This window comes from Manis pentadactyla, chromosome 4 (genome assembly GCF_030020395.1).
Source record: "Manis pentadactyla isolate mManPen7 chromosome 4, mManPen7.hap1, whole genome shotgun sequence".
Lineage (NCBI taxonomy): Eukaryota > Metazoa > Chordata > Mammalia > Pholidota > Manidae > Manis > Manis pentadactyla.
This window is the reverse complement of record NC_080022.1, coordinates 124394630-124399719: the sequence shown is the minus strand read 5'-3', so window position 1 is coordinate 124399719 and position 5090 is coordinate 124394630. Positions and strand designations below refer to the sequence as shown.

Below are 5090 nucleotides of genomic sequence, written 5' to 3'. Positions count from 1 at the left end.
ACAGGTTCCCCTCGCGCCGGCCATGCATACATATGTTATTCCAGAGAAGACGGTAAAGTTCCTAAAATTAAAGGGATGAAGAACAAGCCAGAATGAGGAATTTCAGAGAAAACATAATTCCTGAGAGAAGACTTCAAAGTCTGCTTAGAAACCAGCGCTTGTGGACAGAGACTGAGCCCAGGAAGGACAGGGCATGCTGCTGCCTGGACCCACCACAGGCTGGACATGCCTCCTCTGGCTTCGGCTAGATGGGCCCGAGAAATGACATTACACCCGCTTCACGGCTGGGTTCTGGCCACCATGAAAGCCACCCTGCTTCTCCCTCACCTCAGTCAACTCCATTTGCCTCGGATCCTTCTGGGGTTTTCAAAGCCGTAGAGTCTTCCTGGTTTGCTTCACACTCCCAGCCCTGCATCCTTCCCTTGTGCCATTCTGTGCTGGCAAACCCCATTCCCTAGGCTGCCATCTCCTCCCCGAGAATCACAGGACTTGCCCCTGCCTTCCCAACAGGCCATTCCATCCAAGCCCTGACCCACTCCCGCACCCTATCCTGACACCTGCCAGTCTCCTGTCTTCTCCCCTCCTAGCAGCTTGCCCTCTCTGCCCCCAGGGTTCTTAATTTGGATCTTGAGGAAGCACAGTTCCTTTTCCCCTTGGGTGGAGGTCATCTGGTGTTCACACTATTGTCTTTGCTGTTTTCTCTTCTGCCTCGGTCTCCAGCCTTCTCACCTTCGACTTGCCATTATGGGCACCCATATAGAAGCCTCTACACTTTCTTTTAAGGTGCTGAGGCTCCACGTATATTTAATAAGGATTTTTTTAGTTGCAGAAAATAAAAATCATCCTCATCTCATCACTGGAGATAGCAGATGAATACTTTTTCCCCTTCTAGTCCTTATCTACCTGGATGTGTTTAATATTGGTGCTGTTTTTACAATGTCGTATCCTTTTTCTCTTAATGTTATCTTAACATCTCCTTCTTGAATGTCAAGAAAATCTCATTATTGTTTAATTCCCTGGCCTTTATCCTTTCACATTCCCTAGAACCTCTAAGATATAGTACATCTGCAGATGCTGTATTATGTCTAAGATATGCCATATATATATATATATATATATATATATATATATTCCAGTTTTTTTTTAACTGTGGGATTTTCCTCCTCATGTGTGATGTTACAGAAAATAGAAATGTAAATAATTCAAGAAAGAAAACTGTAAGTATAAATGCACTGGAACCATCTAGTTTATACTTTTAAAGCTACTTGAGATGATCTTCCTATGTCTTAGTCTTTGGTGGCTGCGGTTAGAACCGTAAGGCTGTCTCTGGCAAGACACTCAGTGTCACATGCAAGGTGAGGTTGTGCGGCTTTGGACAAATCTCTTCCTTTCTTTCTCCAGGGATGTTCACTATGTAGGGTGGAGACTGTCAAGCTGGCAATACTGGTCTTGGTGTAGGGAGGCCTCAGTGAATATCCACAAGGAAGAAAGCAAGGAGGTATAAGGAAAACTCCAGCAAATACACCCCTTAGTAATTTTACAGCATATTACACAAAATGTATGGAAAAGAGCCTTCCTCCCCCTATGATAAGGCAAGAGTTGTTTCCTCAACAGATTTATGGGACTTGGCTGTTGAATTGTGGGTCAGAGAAGAGGCTCATATCTTATAGGGTTATTGCTGTCAGTATACATTTACTGAGGCCATGTATTTGGAAGACACTGTGCTTCAGGAAACACATAAAAACATGAATTACGCCACACATGCTAAGTAGCAGATGAGTGTTATACACAAGCCAAGAACCTTGAACTGGGTGTTCAGAGGCTTGAGATTCAGCTCTGGCTTTAAAATAGCTCAATGACCTTGACCTCATCTGTTAAAGGATGGGCTGTGCACTGATTTCTATAGTCTCTCCAGTTTAAGGTATAATTATTGCTGTTGCTATTATTATTCTTACTAGCACTTATTGACTCTTGATTAAGTGCCAGGAATCGTGCTGGGTTCTCTGCATGAGTTATTTGCTTGATCTCCACATTACCCCTATGAGGAAGGACTCTCATAATCCTTATTTGAGAGATAAGAAAACTCAGGCTTAAAGAAGTTGAGTAACTTGCTCAGTGTATAACAGGGACTTAAACTCAGGTCTCTCTGATTCTGGATCTCATGAGGTAGACCCTATATTGCTGCCTTTGAATGGTAGGCAGAGGAGGGAGGTCTTGCTGAAGTCTGGAGCAGTGGGGGAAGCAAACTTGAGGATGAGTAGGATTTAGATTAACAAATGTCAGAACTCCAGAGGTCAGGTCATCGCACAAACAAAGAGAGTAACCTCTTGTTTGAGCAATTAAAAAGTTAGTCTGTGGGTAACTGGAATGTCTTCGACACAAATTTGATTTGCCTCCTTTGAATGCTGGATGTATAAGTGAATGAATGAATGAAATGGTAGATGGAAAGGCACGGAAAGGTTTTGGCATACTGGTCCTATGTGGAAGTAGCCAGCAAATTCTCACAACTAGGTTACACAAGCACATCAGCAGAGAAATAAAAGAGATTTTTCATGTCCCAGAAAATGCTTTGAGTCTTTATTCCAGAGAATAAGCCAATCTCTCCTTGTCCATCTCAGATAATGCATCAGCTCCAACGGTGTTTGGAGCTGGATTCTCCCTTAACACAAATGCAGCTTTCACTCTACAGTATCCAATCCTTCCTCACGACAATTGAAATGGATCATGGGTAATGGACAAAGCTCAGTTCTGGAACAGCATTCCCTCACTGTTCCTCCCCCCAAGTATCCAGCTGGGACTAGTCAAAGTGACTATCCACGTCCATGTGGGTGGCCACTACTAGACCGTTCCTTGAGGCACAGGTGTTTGCCAGAGGCTGGCATGTGATTTGGGGTGGAAATGGAGAGTGCAAAAAGCTTTTCAAGTGAGCAGAATCCAAGCCAGCTCTCCTGAAAGACCACAGACCTCAGCGAATTAAAACAAGGTCCTTTCTTCCCAAGGATATTAGTGAAACTTGTAGCGCTGCCAAATGGCTTCCACACTGTAATTCTCTCCCAGGATCACTTGTTACATACAGGTTAAGTTAGCCAGATGGTTCACGCCAGGTGGATTCCATGGGAGAAGAACATGAATGTAGCATCTTGGCCATCTAGGTAAGTGAGTGGAAAGGTGCCCAGTGTGTGAAAGTTAAAATGCCAGTGAAATTGGTACATGGCTGCATGTTCTCCCTCTGTGCCGTCAAGATGAGCCTGCAGCTTAGCCCCATAACTGGCCATGGCGCCGTTTGGATGGTAATTGGCACCTGGTAATCGGCCCGATTTAGTTCTCTGGTTTTCTTTAAGGTTTTCTGCTGAATGCGGAGCGGGAGGCAGAGTGAGGGTGAGACCTGTTATTTCCAGCCCGGCCTGTGAAGAGATGAGAATCAGATCCCTGGCAGAACAGGGTTTTCATATCTTTTATCATGATTTTTTTTCTCCAATCATAAACATGATACATACTCTTGGCAGAAAATTTAAAAGATTGGGAAACGCCTAAGTAAATAAATAGAATGTACCCACAATCCCACTACAGAGATAGAAATGCAGTTTACATTTTAGGAGTATTTCCTAATAGACATAGTAAGAGCCCGTGTGTGTGATGTGCAGAAAATGCATATGTATATATTATATATATATATATCTTATTTATTCCTTTTTTTGCCAAATTGGAATTGTGTATATTTTTGAATACTGTTCTTCCCATTTAATATTATTCTCTGAACATTTTCCCATGCCATCAAACATCCCTCAAGATCAATAATTTTAAGTGACTGTAATACATCATGTAGATATACATCAGTTTATTTAAACCATTTCCATATCACTGAACATTCAGGCCACCTCCATTTTTTCTTTGTTTTAAGTAATGAGGCAATGCCTAGCCTTGTACATTCATCTTCACACACATCGTTGGTTTTCCAAAATATTCTTGGTTCCAAGAATCCTGGAATAGTGGGAAATATTTTCATCATAGCTTAAACACAGTTTGAGGTCTGGTTTTAATTATGGGGCCTCATGCATATGGAGATGAGAGCGACACTTCAAGAGTAAAAACATAAAACCTTGCCAGTGTTGGGGATAAAGTCTAGATTCAGGCGAAGCAGTTCCTGAGGGGAATCAGGCTGACCTGATGTTGGTTGTTTTCTCTCTCTCCAGGGAGGACAAGCAAGGGGACCCCCACTTCCTCCTGCCGGGCCCCGCTTGTCTGTCTCACTAGAACTGATCAGACAGGAGAACACCTGCCCTCCCCCAACACGGCTCACACCTCCACAGACTCACCGTCAGGGACAAAATGTTTCTTATCCTTAGAGTTTGTCCAAGGTCTGTGGCTTTGCTCGTGGAAGAAAATAAGCATGCCTGTTGTCTCTCTTTGCCCCCCAGTGTGAGGCCGACAACGGGGGGCTGTAGAGTGTTTTGCGAAAGGAAACCCTCTCAGGGCAGTTGGGAACCCCGTGCGCCAGGAAGGGAGGGAGGGGAGCTCCCGGGAGCGCACGCGGCGTCCGCGTGAGCGCCCCTTCTGTCCAGGCTCTCGTCTCTTGTCAGCCCCTGAGGGGTTTTCTTCTAATATCTGTTGGGGAATTTCCTCATTTCGGCTTTCCATCCTCTTTTTTCTGGATGCGGGGCCTCCTGCATCAATTTTCTGTGTCCCTTTTGCCTCTGTCCCTTTTCCTGCACGTCGGGAGGCTTCCTCACCCACGTGCGAATGCGCCCTGGGGCACCGTGAATTTCTGCTTGGGTATCTGCGCTCTGCAGGAGCTCTGTCTTACCTCTGCCTTCATTCCTACTCTTGCGGCAAGAAGGCACTGCAGTCTCACTTTCTCTAAGCATATCCCTAAGAGGTATTTTTTCAAGTTCTATTTTTGAAAATTATCTTTATTTCTTTCAGAGTCGGTTTTCTGCTTGCGTATCTGTCATTCTCTGTTCTTACAGTACATGTGCTCTAACTGCCTGGTAGAGCGTTCTGTCTGTTCATATGTAAGAATCAGGGTGTAGGAAGACTGACAGAGTTTTGTGAGTCTGGTGGGCCCATTTGTTGATGGTTAGGCTTCAATT

The 5090-nt window shown here is 44.4% G+C and overlaps 1 long non-coding RNA gene across 1 annotated transcript in view; it reads left to right on the top strand.

Annotated features, from left to right (window-relative positions):
- The window catches only part of LOC118932403 (uncharacterized), a 67667-nt gene that overhangs the window by 11664 nt on the left and 50913 nt on the right, over positions 1-5090 (top strand). The gene's annotated exons all lie outside the window — the stretch shown is intronic.